Source organism: Carlito syrichta, unplaced genomic scaffold (genome assembly GCF_000164805.1).
Source record: "Carlito syrichta isolate Samal-C Ts95f unplaced genomic scaffold, Tarsius_syrichta-2.0.1 Scaffold302012, whole genome shotgun sequence".
Lineage (NCBI taxonomy): Eukaryota > Metazoa > Chordata > Mammalia > Primates > Tarsiidae > Carlito > Carlito syrichta.
This window is the reverse complement of record NW_007246108.1, coordinates 768310-788266: the sequence shown is the minus strand read 5'-3', so window position 1 is coordinate 788266 and position 19957 is coordinate 768310.

Genomic DNA, 19957 nt, shown 5'->3' with positions numbered 1-19957 from the left:
GGCCCGGGGGGTTTTTTTTTTTTTTTTTTTTTAATCATGTGAGCTGTTCACGTGCAATCATGAAGCATACTTAGAGATTTAAATTTTTTTTTTTAAATTTTAAAGTTGTGGGGTACATGTCCGGATTGCATACCTAAGTAGTTTAGGTACAGGTGAAGTTTTGGGTCTCCTATGGGACCTCACATCCCCTGGATTGGGATCAGGTACTCTTATTGTTGTCCTCCTCCCCTGGCTGTGTCCCGCTACTGCCAATCTCTTCTTTGTAGTATTATGATAGGTGTTCAAGATGCACTTATGAGTGAGACCATGTGGTACTCAGATCTTTGTTTCTGTGATGGATCACTGAGTATGACAGACTACAAATCCATGCAAGTTGCTGCGAAGTCCATAATTTTGTCCTTCTTTATGACTGTGTAATATTCCATCATGTGTCTGCCTTTTTTTAAAAAGCCAGTCCAGTTTTGATGGGAAGCAGAGTTCGTTTCATGTTTTTGCTATAGAGATTTAACTTAATTGGAGTTGGGATTTTGTCAGGCAAATGCAATAAAGGATGGATGTCAAAAGAGTTGAGATTATATACAAAGAAATGACAATAGTGACAGGCCAGGGGCTAGGCTGGGGAGGGAGGGAAGTGAGGTCTGAATAGGAGGTGAAAAGATGACAAGATTAATGGATTGTATTCAAAGTTGGGGTGAACAATTGCTGAAATTGGGGTATTCTAAGTTGGGGTGAATAATTGTTGAAATTGGGGTACTGGGAATACAGGAGGTAGAGGTTATAGATGCTTATATTGTGATTTTTGTAGGTGACAGAGTAGTATTAACAAATACATCACTTAGTTGCATATACTAAACCTAACTAAGACTAAGTCCCCAGGTAGGCAATTCAAAGCTAGCTCAGTTTCTTATTGTTATCACTAAGAACTCAGCTTTTCCTTCTCTCCTTCTCTCACTCACTTTCTCTTTTTTATAGTGACAGATATAGTTTGTTTACATATTTATTTTTAGGATTTTTTGGTCTATGTTCATGGGAGTGATTGAACTACATATTTCTTCTTTACCTAAAATATCCTTCTAAAGTTTTGATTTAATAATAGGCTGACCTCATAAAAGGATTTGTGTAGTTTTGTTTTTATTTTCCATATTCTCTGGAAGAGATTGTGTAAAGTTAGTGTAATTTCTGAAAAAATCCCCTGGAAAAGCCATTTGGGTCTGGAGGTTTATTTGTGTAAAAGTTTTTAAAGAATTCAAATTTATAAATACAGTTGGTTCTTGAATAATGTGAGGATTAGTGGGACATGCAGTTGAGAATCCACATATAACCTTTTCTTCTTCTTTTTCTTTTTTTTAAGGCACAGTCTCACTCTGTTGCATAGACTAGAGTGTAGTGGCATGATCACAGCTCACCACAGCCTCAACCTCTTGAGCTCAGGCCAATCTTCTGCCTCATCCTACCAAGAAACTGGAACTACAGGCATGCACCACCATGCCTGGCTAATTTGTTTATTTTTATTTTTTGTAGAGATGAGGACTTATTATGTTGCTCAAGCTGCTTGTACTCCTGGGCTCAAGCAATCCTCCCACAGCAGCCTCTCAAAGTACTAGGATTACAGGAGTAGCCATCACACCTAGCCAATGTATAACTTTTAATTTCTCCAAAACTTATCTACTAAGAGTCTACTGTTGCCTAGAAGCTTTAGTGATAACATAAATAGTTGATTACTCCTATTTTTTGTGTTATATGTATTATTATAACTTTATTATAACATTCTTACAATAAAGTAAGCTAAAAAAAGACATTAAAATTTTTTTTAATTTTAAAGGTGGGGTACAATTCAGGTTGATATACAAATGCTCATTATGCAAGTACTCCCTCCCCTGACAGTTTCTCTCAACTGTCAATCCCTACCTCATCACCTAGCAGTTTCCCACTACTGCCAATCCCTTTCTTATAGTTTATGATAATTGTTCAAGGTCTGCATAAAACATATGGTACTCTGTTCTTTGTTTCTGTGATAGATCACTGAGTATGATAGACTCTAAATCCATCCAAGTTGCTGCCTAGTACATATGTTTGTCCTTCTTTATGGCTGCATAATATTCCATTGTGTATATGTACCACATTTTAAAAAATCCAGTCCAGCTTCAAAGTGCAATATGGTTGATTCCATGTTTTTGCTATTGTGAATAGAGTTGCAACAAACATTTGTGTGCAGGTATTTGTATGGTAGAATAACTTGAGTTCCTCTGGGTATATTCCCAATAAGGGAATTTCTGGGTCATATGGAAGGTCAATTTCTAGTTCTTTCAGAAATCGCCACACTGTCTTCCAAAGAGGTTGCACTAGTTTACATTCCCCCCAGCAGTGTAGAAGTATTAGAAAAGGACATTTTTAAAAGAGAATTATAAGGAAAAGGAAATATATTTACTATCTAGTGGGACTGGATTATCATAAAGGTCTTCCTCCTCATGGTCTTTATGTTGAGTAGGCTGAAGAGAAGGAATTGGTCAAGAGCAAGGGTAACACAGGCAGAAGAGGTGGAGGGAAAGAAGGAGAGGCACGAGAGGCAGGCGTGCTCAGTGTAACTTTACCAAAATACATTGTAATTTCTGTATATATATATATATTTTTGCTTTCCATTCATCTAAGAATGTTTATATATAGCACCAATCCTTCTTCCACTGTTTGCTTTCATTTCAGTGCTTGTACTATAGAAAGATCTATGCTGTGAAAGAGGCCAAAAGTAGTCTTGAATAGTCAGAACTCTTCTGCCAGATTGTCTAATGTCAGTTTGTATTCTGGCACTGCTTTTTCTATCTCTTCTTCCTCATCATACTGATTTGAAAGCACTCATCTCCATCAAGTAGTCTTCTATTATTTCTCTGGTGTGGTATCTATTAGCTCTTGAATTTCTTCAATACTCATATCTTTAAACTCTTCACTCTACATTTTTTTGGGACATATCTACAGTCTCTTTAATTATTTATTTGATTGGCTCAATTGTAAATCCTATGAAATTGTGCAAAATATCTGGACAGTGTTCTTTCCAGCAGGAATTTTGTTTTGAGTTTGATGGCTTCTATGGCTTTTTCTGTAGCAGCAATAGCACCTTCAATGGTGTAATCCTTCCATACTTTCATGATATTCTCTTCATCAGGATTCTCATCCATAGTGTTGAAAATGGTTCTGTAAAGTACTGCGTGTAACGAGCCTTAAAGATCTTGTGACACCACTCCCCATCCTGAGGTTGAATTAGAGATGTTATGGTTGAAGGCAAGTAGACTACTTCAGCACCTTTGGAATTAAACTTATTGGATTCTGGGTGACCAGTGGTATTGTCCAATGTCAAAAAAATTCTAAAAGGCAGTCTCCTACTGGCAAGGTACTTCCTGACTTCAGGGACAAAGCATCAATGGAACCAACCTAGAAATGGCTTCGTGTTTGTCCAGCGCTTCTTGCTCTACAACCAAATGACTGGTAACTGGTTTTATATTTTACCTTCAAAACTCAGGGATTAGACCGGGTCTGGTGGCTCACACCTGAAATCCCAGTTCTTTGGGAGGCTAAAGAGGGAGGATTGCTTGAGCCTAGGCTTTCCAGGCTGCGGTGAACCTTGATCACACTGCACTCCAGCTTGGGTGACAGGTCAAGATCTTGTCTCAAAAACAAAACAACACAAAAAACAAACACCTTAGAGGTTAACAGGTTAGCAGCTTTATAAATAAGGGCAATTCTAATTATAAAGCTAAATGCATGTTGATAAAACAATAGAGTTAGCTTATTCCTTCTTGCCTTTAATCTTGGTGTTTACTTCTCTTCTTTACAGTAAATGTCTAGTGTGGCATTTTTTTTTCCAGTCTAGGGCACTTTCATCTGCATTAAAAACCTTCCAGTTAGATGTCTTTTGTGTCCTTTATCCTCTTAATGGCATCTAGGAACTTGTATGCTACTTCTTGATTAGTAGAAGCTGCTTATCCTATTATCTTGATATTTTTGAAGCCAAATTTCTTTCTGAATTATCAAACCATCCTTTGCTGGTGTTAAATTCTCTAGCATGGGATTCTTCACCTTCCTTCTAATGACTTCACATTTTCTTGGATCATATTTTAGTTGATAGGTATGCTTTTCTCATAGCAATCTTGCACCCACATAGAAGCTGCAATTTAAGTATAAGATAAAAAGGCATTTCACAAAAAGTGAAAGGTTTTTGTACCTGCTCCTGTCATTGCAGCTACAAATTTTCTTTTCTTTCTTCCTTTCCTTTTTTTTTTTTACAATGATCTTTATGCAAGATTTATTTATCTTGAAATGGGAAGCCACCACAGCTGCAAATCTCAATATCCAGTATATGTCAAGCAATTCATATAATGTCATGACATTTTTGTGTATTTTGGGAGCACTTCCAGCATCACTAGTGGCACTTTGTATGGGTCCCATGGGGTTATTCAAGGTTTATAGTACTGCACTAAACACAATGAAAAATATGTGAGAACTGCAAGCATTTTTCACTGTGATATGCAATTTACTGTCAAGATATACTGCTCATGCAGAGATGATTTCTGTCACAAAGCATTTTAAAAATATTTGCCACATTTGAGATCACTGTAATAGCAACAGGAGGTGGTATGAAACTATTACAGTAGTACAGTATACTCCACAGCTAATTTTATGTATTTTTAATACTGTATCTTTAATTTGTTTACATTTCTCTTAACTGCAAATGGTGCCATGTAAGGTCTGTGTTTATGTACATAAGTTTTGATTTATCAAATCTTTGATTTACCAAACTGCTTTTTTAGTACAGAAAAGTCAGTACATTACAAGGCAAAGTTGAATTGCTTGCCATGTACTGCCATTTCAAGATACATAAATTCAGCATGGAGAATATCGTAAAAAAAAAAAAAGAAAGAAAGAAAAGAAAATTTGTGAACCCATAGCTGTAGCCACACCAGCAGGTTCAAAAACCTTTCACTTTTTGTGAAATGCCTTTTTATCTTGCATTTAAAATGTAGCTTTTCAAAAGAAATCATCAAGAAAGTGGGAGACAGCCCTCAGAATGAGAAAAAATATTGTCAACTATATATCTGACAAAGGCCTAATATCCAGGATCTACAAGGATCCCAAACGTACCAAAAGGAAAAAAAAAAAGAAAAAGCAAACAGCCCCATTAAAAAGTGGGCAAAGACATGAATAGACACTTCTCAAAAGACGATATATGAACAACCAACAGACACATGAAAAAATGCTCAACTTTACTAATCATCAGAAACATGCAAACCAAAACCACGAGATACCACCTAACTCCAGTAAGAATGGCCATGATGAATAAAATAAAAAACAACAGATGCTGGCAAAGATGCGGAGAAAAGGGAATGCTTCTACACTGTTGGTGGGAATGCAAACTAGTTCAACCTCTATGGAATACAGTGTGGTGATTCCTAAAAGAACCAGAAATTGACCTTCCATACGACCCAGCAATCCCCCTTCTGGGAATATACCTGGAGGAACTTAAATCACTCTACAAAAACGGTACCTGTGCATGCATGTTTATTGCAGCACTATTCGCAATAGCAAAAACATGGAACCAACCATGCAGCCAATGAAACTGGTGGATAAATAAAATGTGGTATATATACATGAAGGAATATTAAGCAGCCATAAAGAAGGACAAAATATGGACTTCACAGCAACTTGGATGGATTTAGATTTAGAGTCTATAATACTCAGTGATCTATCACAGAAACATAGAACTGAGTACTACATGTTCTCACTTATTAGTGGACTCTGAACATTTGTCTTAATACTATAAGAAAGGAACTGGCAGTAGCCAGAAACTGCCAGGGGAGGGTAGGGAAAACATAACTTCATAAAGATACCTGATCTCAAACCAGGTGAAGTGGGGTCAAAGGGGAGGGCCCCAACCATACCTGTATGATGACTGCTTGTATACCTAACCCTGAATTGTACCCCACATCTTTGAAACAAAACAAAAAATGTGGCTTTTATGTGGGTGCAGAATGGCTATAAGAAAGGCATACCTATAGAATAATATGATTATGCATGCTAATATTTAAGAACTGCTACTCTATGGTAAACTTATTATAATAGATTTATGTATATTTTATGATAATATATGATAAATAGACCAGTATCTACATATATAATATACATTCATGAAATATCTAACTTTCTTATTTTTGTAATAATTCTAGGCTATGTAGTTCATTTGAGAGTTTTTTCAAATTGTCACAAATCTCCAAAAACTTTTCCAATACATTTTTGAAAAAAATCTGTATAAGTGGAGCCATGCAGTTCAAACTTATGTTGCTCAAGGGTCATCTACAGTTAAAGCAATCCAGATTTTGTATTTATTTTTTGTACTAATTTTGGTAAATTATGTTTTTCTAAAAATGTGTTCATTCATTTATCAAATTTATTGTCATAAAGTTATTTATAGTATCTTAGTGTAAAATGTGGTCCCGGGTCCAAAAGCATCAATGTCTTCTGGAATATTGTTAGAAATGCAAATTCTCAATCCCTATGCCAATGACATGGAAGTAGCATAAATTCAATTTGGTGTTTATTGTTACTTTTTCTTGTCGTCCTTTACATTAAAAGTTCCTAATGTTAAATCCACCATACTAAAACTATATTCTACTGCACCTTGTTAGAGACAAGTGCAGAATTTGTAAGTCACTCTTATTTCCTGAAGGTCTAAATTTCAAGTTCAAATGTGGTGTCCCCAGCACTGCTTCTCTCTGCATTCTTTTTAGTGACTGCAATATTGACATAGACAATCCTTCAAATATTCTGGTTTTTCAATTCCTAAATCTCCTTTCCCCATGTTATCTTGTCCTACATTTTACCTTAGCCAACTATTATATTTTTGGTCACAACTTGTCTTATTACCAGTAACCAAAATCTTTTTATAATCTCAGTTTCTTTTTTTTCCTTTTTTTTTTTTTGAGTTGGAGTCTCACTCTGTCACCCAGACTGGAGTGCAGTGGCCGCTCCCGGCCACCGCAGCCTCGACCTGCTGGGCTCCGGTGATCCTTCCGCCTCAGCATTCTGAGTAGCCAGAATTACAGGCACGCACTAGCATTCCCGGCTGATTTTGAGTTATTGTAGAGATGTGGTCTCGCCAAGTTGCCCAAGCGGGTCTCGAACCCGCGGGCTCAGGCAATCCACTCATCTCAGCCTCCCAAGGCGCGGGATTACAGGCTGAGCCACCAAGCCTGGCTCATATACTCAGTTTCAATTACTCTGTTTTCTGACCACAACTAACCGTCTTGTGAGCTTACTTCTACTATTACTCCAACCTCAAAAACTATTCTATTTCACCTCTTTACTACCCTTCACTTTACTGACATCCTCATTTTTCTCCTTATTTAGAATAAATTAAATTGCCATTGATCATAATAAATAATGCCCTTGTCTTTCTGTCCTTTTGTAGTGCTCACCAGGCATAATCCTCAACTCTCTGCTTAGTCAGCACATATCCAGCTGAATTTGACTGGAGCCAATACAGAACTGTGCTGATTGCTCTCAGTTTAAAATTTTTTTAATTTTAAAGATGTGGGGTACAATTCAGAGTTAGGTTTACAAATGTTCATTTTGTAAGAACCCTTGTTAATGAGGTGTGCCCCGCCTCCTGGCAGTTTCCCACTACTGCCAATTCCTTTCTTAGAGCATTACAATAATTGTTCAAGGTCCGCTTATGGGTGAGAACTTGTGGTATTCAGTACTTTGTTTCTGTAATAGATTACTCAGTGTGATAGACTCTAAATCCATCCAAGTTGTTGTGAAGTTCATAATTTTGTCCTTCTTTATAACTGCATAATATTCCATTGAGTATTTGTACCTCTTTTGAAGAGCAACATGATTGGTTCCATGTTTTTGCTATTGTGAATAATCAGTTTAAAGTTGCAACCACAAAATTTTAAGTGTGTTCATAATGTTGCCCATAATCTTAAAACATTTCCTGAAACCATTTATTCCACTAAGCTAGATATCTATTTCACATCTTTTCTCTGCACAAATCTCCAATATTTCCTCTCCCACTTTACTTTTAGCTGATGATTCTGCTTCTTACTTCACCAAGAATATAGATGCCTTTAGAAGAAAACCTCTGCACATTCCTAACACCACATCTACCAATCTACCTATTAGATTTTTAATAGTACTTTTTAACCTGTATAGTTTTAAAAAAAATACAAATCATCATCTCAACACCTAGGTTATGAATACAAATTTTCATTAAATATTTTTGTTATTTTGAATTTTTCATTATTTTAAATATTTATTTGGAATTTCTAAATAAACGCCTATTACTCACTTTTCCTGTTACTGTGAAAAAAAATTATACACATGCACACCTATCAAAAGTAAACATATCTACTTGTGTACCAGGGTTTATCCTCCTTGCTCACTCCAGTAATTTTCCATTTTTATTTATGAACATTATCAGCATAAAATACACTAAACTCTCATTGAAAAAAACCCCAAATTTTTCTTGACATTCCATTTTTTTGTATTAGTTAACTTTTGTTGCATAACAAATTGCCCCCAAATATAGTGGCTTAAAACAACATCCATTCTCCTTTGAACCTAACCTACTCAACACTTTGACCCACCAATCTACAGATGCATTTGCCAAAGTCACCAATGATCTCAACATAAGTAAATCTATTCATCTATTTTCAGTCCTTCTCTTTCTTTTTTTTGAGTTGGAGTCTCACTCTGTCACCCAGACTGGAATGCAGTGGCTGCTCCCGGCCACCGCAGCCTCGACCCGCTGGGCTCCGGCGATCCTTCTGCCTCAGCTGCGGGGGGCCAGCCCCTGCAAGTTTTGGGGAGTCCCTTGGAAGATGTGGTGGCATCGGTGAATCTGTAGGGACAGATATTAAAAGAAAGAAGGATGGAAAGATAGATATAAAGAGGAAGATAGAGAAAGTGGACAATTGTTCAGTGAAATGAGCAGAAGCCGTTTATTGAAAGTTACAGCAGGTATTTATCTCCAAATTTTAGACAGACCGTCTCACAAGTCTTTCATGTGAACATAAAGCCAGGTGCAGGAGGGGCGTCCCCCACCCACCAGATGTTTTCTTAGGTATGAGGAGGGACAAACCCCAAGATTGTCTTATTGTTCCCTTTGCTAGTTAATGCTCTTCAAAAGCAGTGCAGCAATCCCTACTAGCATGATGATGTTCTGATAATCAATAACTTCTAAAGCTCACGCAATACCCATGACGACTAACTTAAACTTTATTACCTTTCTATTCTATGCTAATACTACTTACACAATGCTACGGAAGCTCTTAATTATAGCTTAAGCCAATTCCTAAAGAATGTGGCCCAGTCCAAAGATCACGTTGGGCTCTACAGGATGTGGCCCAGTCCAAGGTTCATGGTGGGCCACCTTTTGGAACAATAGACTACAATCTCTTAACAAAATGGCTATTCTAAAGTCCTATATATCTATCCTAATTTCTGTGAAAGTTTCTAATTCCTAATCCTAATATATAAAGCTGATCATCAGCAACAAGGCTTCTAAAAATAAAACCCAAATATAAACTGTAAATGTACTAAGACCAAAACCACAATAGTAGAAAATGGAGACGATGAAATTTCTAAAATTAATTTTATTCTTATTAAACCTCAAAATATCATGATTGATCATGCTTGAACTAACATAATTCCCTGACGTTAGCATGACCTATTCTACAATACTTTCTATGAAGAAAATAAATTCAATTTCTATAATAGAAAAACCCTACACTAACTGCAGCTAAAGCTGGCCTAAAAGAATGCAGCCCAGTCCAAAGTACACGCTGGGCCCTCAGGAATGTGGCCCAGTCCAAACTTTGTGCTGGGCCATTTCTGATAACTCTAGATAGTCATTTATATCATTGAAAAGCTGAAAACAGCTCTCCATAAGTATATACTAATTCTACAAATATACTTTTAAATCTTATAAAGAAGCTTGTACCATATAAAAGGCTCCCAAATGTGACCTGAATTTGAATTATATCTAATACCTAAGCCAAAATCGCAGTTTATGGGAAACAGGAACAAAGGGTTTCTAGAGTGAGCCATGCCTGTCACAGACACAGAGCCTTCAGCTTAGATCAGCAGAGTTCCTTTAGGTTACTTGCACTGCATGGTAAAAGGAGGAGGAAAATAGGGTCAACAGCTCCCGAACACATCCTAGAGGTCCCGGGGTTCACGGCCCTCCCTGATCCCTAACGCTCAGTGGGCCTCCGTGGCCGGCTCCCAACACTCAGCCTTCCAAGTAGCTGGAACTACAGGCGCGCACTAGCACACCCGGCTAATTTTTTGATTTATTGTAGAGATGAGGTCTCACCAAGTTCCCAGGCGGGTCTCGAACCCACGGGCTCAGGCAATCCACTCACCTCAGCCTCCCAAGGTGCGGGATTACAGGCTGAGCCACCGAGCCTGGCTCAGTCCTTTTCTTACTTAACCCTTCAACAGTTGACTATATCTTATTTTTAATATATTTTCTTCACTCAACTTCGAGGTTATAACATTCTACTGATTTTTCTTCATATCAGTGAACACATTGTCTAAGTTTTCTTTCCTGGTTTCTTCTCCTCAGTTTCTAATACGGAAGCAGCTTAGAGTTGAACCCTTGGACATTTTCCCTATCTGTATTAACTCTCTGTGTGATCTCATTTTGTCTTATTACTTAATCTGTATTCTGTTGACTCCCACATTTATATTTTCAGGCAGATCTTACTGCCAAAATTCTAGAAACTTTTATCAGTTTACTTTTATGTCTAATAGGCACTACAGATGTAACATACACAAAGTAGATCTTATTTTCTTCTAAACTTACTCCTCCATAGTACTCTCTACCAGCTAATCCTGTTGAAACTCTTCACAAATATCCAGAATTTAACTTTTTGTTAACAACTACATTTATGCTAACATCATCTATTGCCTAGATTATTATAATACTGTCCCGGTGAGGTTCTCTGCTTCTGTATTAACCATCTTTTGGTTTATGCTTAACTAATCAGAGTAATTCTTTTAAAAAAAGAAATATCTCATTAATAATCTGATCAAAACTCAACAAATATTTGTTAAACAAATGAATACTAGGAAGGTTGAATAGATTTTCATACCTATGGACATTTGAACCGACACATCTCGGGGCTGATATCCACGACCAATGAAAACTTTTTTTCCAAAAATCCGTTATTATTATTATAGTAATAATCTCTTTATATTTAACAAACATTGCAAATATATTTGCACAAACTATGATGTGCCTATTGATTTTTAATAGTACTTTTTAACCTGTATAGTTTTAAAAAATATACAAATCATCATCTCAATTCCTAGATTATGCCTACAGATTTTCACTCAATATTTTTTATTACTTTGAATTTTTCATTATTTTAAATGTTTATGTGGAATTTCTAAATAAATGCTACAAGAAAAGTTAAGATATAAAGATTGCCTACCCTGCCGTCATCACTTATTTCATAAACTGTTTTTCACACTTAATATTTCATGTATTTATTTTTTATTAGATTAGTTTTAATTTTGTTAATTTGCCAGGCTTTTGCCCTAGCCTTAGGATTCATAATTACTATTTCGGAAATTTATTCTCTCTAGAAATCTTAGGATAACTTTATTTAACTCTTCTTTTTCTTCCCCAAAATCAAAGTTGGGATTTGGGTTGGGAAGGTATTTTTATATTAATTTTAGGATAATTTATATTTTCCATTAGATAGCATATTATCAGTTATCTTTTTGTTCAAATAATATTTCATATTAAGACTTCATACTTTAGTTTGTAACTATTATATTAAAAATTTTTTCTATTTGCATATTTTAATAACTATTGCTAATATGGCAAAACTGTTTCATATATTTACCTTGTATTCAGCCACCTTACCAAATTCTTTTACTGAATATGTAGTATCATATACAAGATTTTTAAGTATGCAATCATATTATAAGCAAAGTAGATCATTGTATCTCATTGTTTTCAATATTTACATATTTAAATTTTACCTTTTTATTGTATTCAATAAAACCACCTCAAAATTTAGATAAACAATGGTAGTGGCAAGCATCTCTCTTTTTCCTTTATGTTTAATAAAAAACAGACCAATGCTTGATTGTTTTAAGCTAAATAATCCTTTTTTCATTTAATTTAATTATTTTTATTTGTATTTAGTTGATAACTTTTTCAGTAAGAATGACTGCTTATTTTAGCAATTGTAGTCTTATTGACATGATTATATTATTTTTCTACTTTTGACATGATTATATTGATATAATTATGTCTTCTATTCATTATTGTATTTGATATATACAAATTCGTTCTACTTTATTATTCTTTACAATTAATATAAAATATTAAAATTAGTCAGAATTAATGCAGTGTTTCCAGTCTCTACTCCCAAATTCAGCTCCAGACTCTTTCTCTGTATTCCCAACCATCTTCATGTTAAGATAAACAAAAAGGTCACCTTTTGATAAAGACTTTCTTAGAAATTGTAAACCTCTTTAGAAGGCAGATGTGATTTAGCATTTTTTGCTGGTTAACTTAATTAAATTATTATCAGAATACCTCATACATGGTAGGTGCATAAGTTATTTTCTCTGTTCTTTTTTAGGACAACTATCTCTGATTTCTCCTATCATTCTTTGTATAGCTCCTACATTGTGCTATTACTCTATTCTGTATCTGCTTTAATTATTTATTGTGTGTCTTAAAATATCACATGTAGAACTAAATTCAGAGCTCCATAATTGGTGTGACCAATAAAATAAATCTTACCTGCATGTACTATGAAGCTAATGCAGCCCAGATCACATTGTTTGCTTGTTTGTTTTTTGGCAATCATATCCCATTGTTGCCATACATTAATTTGTCCTGATTTTTTTTTCTTTCACGTGAACTTCTTTGGTGGTGGTTTTCTCCACAGTGGCTAAGAATACTGACTCTGAAGAGGGTTTTTTGAGTTCAGATCCAGGCTTTTCCAATTCCAAGAGATTTTGACTTTGGGCAAGTTATTTTAATAATTGTAGCTTTATCATTTGAAAAATGAGGTTTTTTTCAGTAGTAACAGTTTAGAGACATGAACAATATATACATCTATATGTAGACATATAGATATAGACATATACATGTAGACATAAAGACGGGAAAACACATAACATTCTTAGAACAGTTCTGGAAATAGTAAGCTCTAAACAAATATTTGTTTATCAGAAGCAGCAGAAACAGCCACTTTATTATTATTGTCATCATTATAATATTTTTAATTTAATGCTTGTACATTATTTTTTCTCTAAATCAGGAGCTTGTATACTTTTTGAATTTCTTTTTATTTTGTTAGTACCTATGAAGATATTTTTTAAAATTTGGATAACTTTTTGTTTTGTTTAAAGTTAAGTCTAATATTTTAATATCAACAGGATTTCTTAGTGAGAAATGATACTGTCTTCTCTCTCTTTCAGTTATTTTATTAGTGGAAATGTTTCAGATCGTTCTAAAATGTTGGCACAGGTAAGATAACTGGAATTAGCTTATAATCAGAGCTAACAGTTATTTCTGTGCTATTTCATCAAGAATTTAAAATGTAAGTTTGGCATTTATTTTATAGGTGATAGTTATGCTAAGTATAAGCAAGAGTAAATTTGCTGTGTTACAGGAAATACATATCTTTACACCTGAAATTTAAGATCACTTTTATGTTATTAGAAAATGTAAGTAGTTTAATTTTCTTAATGACTTGGCATCAGCCTATTTTCTTCCCAAATATACCAATTAACTTTGTAGTCTGTATGAAAAAGGTTAAAAAGAAAATAATACAAATTTTGAATTTTATGTTTTTGTTTTTACTATATTTGTGTTGCAAAAAGGAGGAAAAATAGAAGTGGAACAAGAAGATGCTATCTGATTCATTTAAAAACAAGTGTTGCCCAGGGTGAGGTTGGCATGTCAAACTACTACTGAGAGCAATGTCACTGTTTGCTTGTGGGTGTAAGTGTGACTGAGGATGTATTTTTTAATGCATACTCTACTTACACAATAATATTTCTTGAAACAATATATGTAGACTCATTCTCTACATAAATTTTTTGCTTTTGCTATACTATTTGCTTAAAGTTACTTCTTTCTGGCTACAATCTACTTCCTAGTTTCTCATTGATCTCTTCAATGACTTAAGAAAAGATTCACATGTTTAAAGCCCTTGTTCTTCACGACTATAATTATAAGACTGAATTAGTCCTTCCATCTTGCAGACAAAAATTAGACATTTTGCTGATGTTCTGGCCTGTTCTTATAAAATCTGCTGTCTGTGAAGTAGGAACTATTATGACAAATTATCTCTTTGGGGATAGAAGTATATTTTATTGAGTGAATTATCTTGCTAAATCACATTTTACTTGAGCTTTGCAGTTTTTTTACAGATAAATATTTTTACTTGGAATCCTTTGTTGTTCACTGTGCTAATGCCCGTGATTCAAGCAACTCTTGATCTTGTCATTAGTACTATATGTAGAGAAGAACTCACATTAGTAATTTTCAAAATGACTTTTCAACACAGTTTTTCTGATTCATATGTGTAGATTATCCAATTTGAAAAAAATTAAAGAAAAAGAAAAAATTGTAGATTAACTACTTTGAAAACAGAAACAAATTAAAGAAAAAGTAAAAATAATAAATAAAAATTAATTGCAAAGACTTGAAAGCATAAAGACCAAAAGGATAGTTCATCTACAAAATATTTATTAAACTATATCTTCGCTAGAATCTAGAGATGATTTTTATGTCCCAAGTGTTTGTTTTAAGTTTATTATCAATACCTTCTATTATGAAAAATTTCTCATTTGGCAATGAGATGAGAATATTCCAAATGTCGTCTGAGGTACAAGAGATGTTAGCCATATAAACTAGAGACATGAACTGAGAAAGCAGTTATCATCAAAGCTAAAAATAAAATTAAACCATGTAGAGTTTTCAAAGTAAACTAAAATAGACTATGCAGAGTAACCTTGCTAATAGAGAAATGGGCAATCTTTTGTTACAACTTCATGTTTTGTTGCTCATCTAAACATAGTTATGATTTCGATTTCTTAATACCTATCTGTAATAGAATTTATATGTTATAGTGTTCTATAACAGAAAAAGCGTAAACTGAGGGGACAACTCTTAAAAGAAAAATAAACATTTCAAAGATTCCAGCAATTTTTCAGTAATACTGAAAGTGTGTCCTTTGATTTCTTTTAATTTTAGAATTTCACCTCACATTTTGTCTGGAAGGTTAAGTAACATCTGTATTTTTTCAATTTTGTCAGTTATTCAGGACTTATTACAAACCACACAACTTAGAGTTTGAAAAAAGACTAAAGAGGATATAATTTTTTGTAGCTAAGTAAACAGGACTAGATAGATTCATGACTTACCCAAGATCACACAGCAGTTATCCACAAATAGGTTTTCAACCCAGGTTTTCAAACATCTAGTCTAATGCCATTATTACTATTGCCTGGTAGACATCATACACTACTAGGGTTTTTTTTTGTTTGCATTTTTAGACGGTATTTAGCATAATTACAAGAACTTGCAGAGGTTCAATAAATGCTTATTAAATATATACATGAAAAATGGTCTGGAGGTAGCATAAGTCAATATTTCATTTTGTTGTCATAGCTTTCATCAAACAAATTTTGTGATTATTACTGGGATCTATTGCACTACAAATCAAATATGCATGGCAAATAGATTTTTCTTAGCCTCTCCCAGTCAATTGATATTGAGCTTGCCTCTGCTCATTCAACAATTCTGGTGCAGGGTTTTTAAAAAAATGTCTAAGTGGCATTTTGGGGTTATGAGCTTCTTCTGTCCAGGACAGAGAAAAAAGATAACAGAAATCTGTTAAGTTCAATGATGTGTAATTCTGAGAGCTCAAATGTGTTTCATATTCCTGTTTTCAGGAGCTCTGCCAACACAGATGCCAAAGACATACAGATTGCCTTTGAATACGGGAAAAACAAGTGCAATAGACCCATTGATTACTCATTTATGAAAATTATTTACACAATGATATATTAGAAGACAAAATCAGCTGTGTGACCTGCACATGAGATTAGATTGAGTGTAGGATGTTAGGTTAGAGTGGAGCAAGGTTTAAAAAACACACACACAATAAAAGCAACACCTAGGAAATCTATGGAGGAAGAGCAGAACATGAGTTCTGAAATACATAGGTCTGAACATGAAATACCTCTTTGCTCTGCAACTAGGATAATATAATCTGCTGAGCCTTAATCAGCTCATGTGTAATCTGGAATGAAAATGCCTACCCTGTAAGTTTATTGTACAGATGAAATAGAATTTTCATCTGGAAGCACTAGCTTGTTTAGGCATTATTCATTTTTGTGCTGTTTCAAATTTATTTGTTTATATTTTAGAAACTAATGTGTGCGTGTCTTCATTACTACACTGAATAATTTGACCGTAAGTTGCTAGCAAATAGCATCCTAAGATATTTCAAAAATACCAAAATAGTCTAACTTTCTAGATGTTTAAATATAACTTTTATAGTGGTTTTACTTATCTTCAATGGAAATTATGATGGAAACAGTCAGCAGGGAATTAGGAAATAATGAAACTGCTTTAAAATAATGAAATAGAAAAGGTAGCTTGAAAATACCATGCCTAAAGGTAGGTCACAACTTGAAAAGAAATACAGTGCTATGTTCCATGCTGGGCAGAATAGTCAAGTGTATTCCAAGTAGATCCAAGACAGTAGAGCACATTACAATATCCAGTAGTCTCTCTCTCAATCTCTCTCATTTCTTTCCTCTCTCTGTTCTCTTTCTCTCTTCTTTCTCTCCCTCTCTCCTCCCTTCTCTATCTTGTCTCTCTTCTTTCTTTCGTCTCCTTTTCTCCTCTCTCTTTTCTCTCCCCTGTCCTCCTCTGTCTTCTCTCTCTCCTCTCTCCACCCACCACCACACTCACAGATTTGATAAAGTTTCTTATTTATTTGACAAAGGATATCACTATCCAGCTAGAATGCAGTGACCACAGAGAGTAGGTACAAAGGGAGCACTCCCTGAATGAACTTATTGTGGCCCATGAGATTTTCTCAGTTTGGAATGAATGGAAGTATTCCTACAGCCAGGAAGATTCCATGTGTAAGGCAGGGTCTCACTGCTTTGAAAAGCTCAAATTATGGCTGCAGCACAGTTCTTTTTCCACTGAGGCTTACAATGTTCCTTAAGACAGTATATAGATTTAATATTGATTAATATTAATATAGATATACAGTATATAGATTAATATTAAAAGGACATGTTTGCAGACATTGAAAGCCTCCTTATTTTCAAGTCAACCCAGCACCAAGACCCTATTCTTTATCTTGTTTAGAGTAGAGTGCTCAGGCATCTGGTTGTTTTTTCTCCTTATGGCCAGATTCATTCTGAACAAACCATTCTTCAGAGTGACAGTCTGACTCTATATGTTGGAATACAGTTTTATGAAATGAATAAGTCTGATAACTAATTAGGTCAAAGGACCAGAATCTTAAATCCATTCATGACTTTTATGAATGGTAACCAACTTTTTACATGTATGCCTTTAAAAGATTTCACTCTCTATGAAAAGAAAATCACTCCTGTGCTTATCACCTGGTAGAGGAACAAAACTGAATATACAACTCACATAATTTGCATTGATCAGCATATAATGTATTAAAAATAAATTCATTGTTCTTTGAACAAATTTTGTACTGCACTCTCCTTTTTCGTATTATCATGTTTTCCCCCTTTTTTATTCTGGAACCATCATTAATGATTCTAGCAGCCATTTCTTCATGCTGGTTTTTATTTTTATTTTATATTTTTTTCCCCAGAATTTTGTAGATTTCCCCTCCTCTTTTAAAAGTGGAACTAGCAGTGTATTATACTCACTTTTTTTCATTGAACAACAGATTATTTTTGATCTTTTGCTATTCAGAAAAAGAGTTGAATGAGTAACCTTTACACATGCATCTTTTCACATACATTCAGCTATATCTTAGAATAATTCCCAGAAGTAATTTTGATAGATATTACCAAAATGCTCACCAAAGAAGCTCTACCAATTTATATTCTCTCATCAGTAATGGATTAAACTCTCTCCCAAAATTCTTCTCAGTTAGTTATGTCATAAGCTTTTGGATTTTTGTCAATCTGAAAGGGGAGAGGGAAACTATGTTTTCTCAGTGTTGTTTAAATTTATATTTCTCTATGGTGAATAAGACAATACTCTTTTAAAATATTTTAAAACTATTTCGATTTGCTTTTCTGTGACTGTCTTTGCATATTCTTTGCCCCCTCTCCTTTTTTTTCTGTTAGGTTAGTAATAATTTCATTTTTTTTTTTTTTTGCCAGTTGCTAGTTCTTTATTAACTATTTGTGACATAAATTGAAAATATATATTTTAACTTATTTTGCCATTTGCTTTTTTACTATGCTGATAATATTTGTTTTATTTTTACCATGCAAACACTTTAATTTTTATGTAGCCAAAATATCCATTTTTTCCCCCTATAACTTCTAATTATTATGTCACCATTAGAAAGACTTTTTTCAGACTGAGGTTATAAAATATCACTTCATTTTCTTCTATGGTTTTGTATTTCACATTAAATATTTAACTTATTTAGAACATTTTTTCTGGTGTGTAGTCTATATTATATGTATCCAGTTTCACTTTTTATATTTGTCTACCCAGATATACATATATCTTGGTTTTATTAAAAAGTCTATCTTTTGAAGACTTTCACTCCTGGGAGGATGGAATAGATATACTTTTATTCCTCTCCCTAAGAACAAATAAAAACTTTGGGCATTATTTAGAAAAAAGAGAGAGAAAATTCTGAAAAATGGAGAGAAGATCACTAGGAACTTTGATACTCAAAGAATGAGACAGTGGTAAGTTTCATAGGTTTTGATTTTTGTCTCATGTGCCAGACTTGCAGCTGAAAAAGCAAGGAACCCAGAAATTTCAATGGTTACAGACAAAAAAAAATCTCCCATAAAAACCCACTCTCTCTAGTCAAATGAACCAGACAAGGAACAGTCTGACATGATGGAAAACATTTATTTATTTATAGATTGGAAAATATAGTTTAAATAAACTATGCAAAGTAAATTAGAGAGAGGAGATTCACCTCCCTGAGGTAGGGGAGGGAGCCAAATCTTAGGAAAACATGGCGACCACAGCTCAAAGAATACATAGCCTGGCCAGTGCTAAACAAAACAATGACAACAGAAAACATTTAGATAATAGCCTCTCTCTTCTAGCCAAATACCACAAGAAAAAAAGCAACAACGAAACTGTGGCCCTCCACTTCCACCTATACCAGCAAAGGTTGAGGCTCCCCTACACATCCTATCCCCAAGACCCATGGTGTCAGAGAAGGCCCAGAAGTTTCAACACCTCCCAGCAGCAAGGAGATAACCCTTTCTCTAAGGTGTCAGCAGAGGTCACAAAAAGAACAATAATATGATTTGATCCTTCCACTTCTCCTGCGGGGGGCCAGCCCCTGCAAGTTTTGGGGAGTCCCTTGGAAGATGTGGTGGCGTCGGCGAATCTGTAGGGATAGATATTAAAAGAAAGAAAGATGGAAGGATAGATATAAAGAGGAAGAAAGAGAAAGAAAGAAAGTGGGCAACTGTTCAGTGAAATGAGCAGAAGCCGTTTATTGAAAGTTACAGCAGGTATTTATCCCCAAATTTTACACAGGCAGTCTCACAAGTCTTTCACGTGAACACAAAGCCAGGTGCGGGGGGGGGGCATCCCCCCCCCACCAGATGCTTAGGTGTGAGGAGGAAAAAACCCCAAAATTGTCCCCTTGTTCCCTTTGCTAATTAATGTTCTTCCAAAGCAGTGTAACAATCCTTACTAGTCTAATGGATGTTCTGA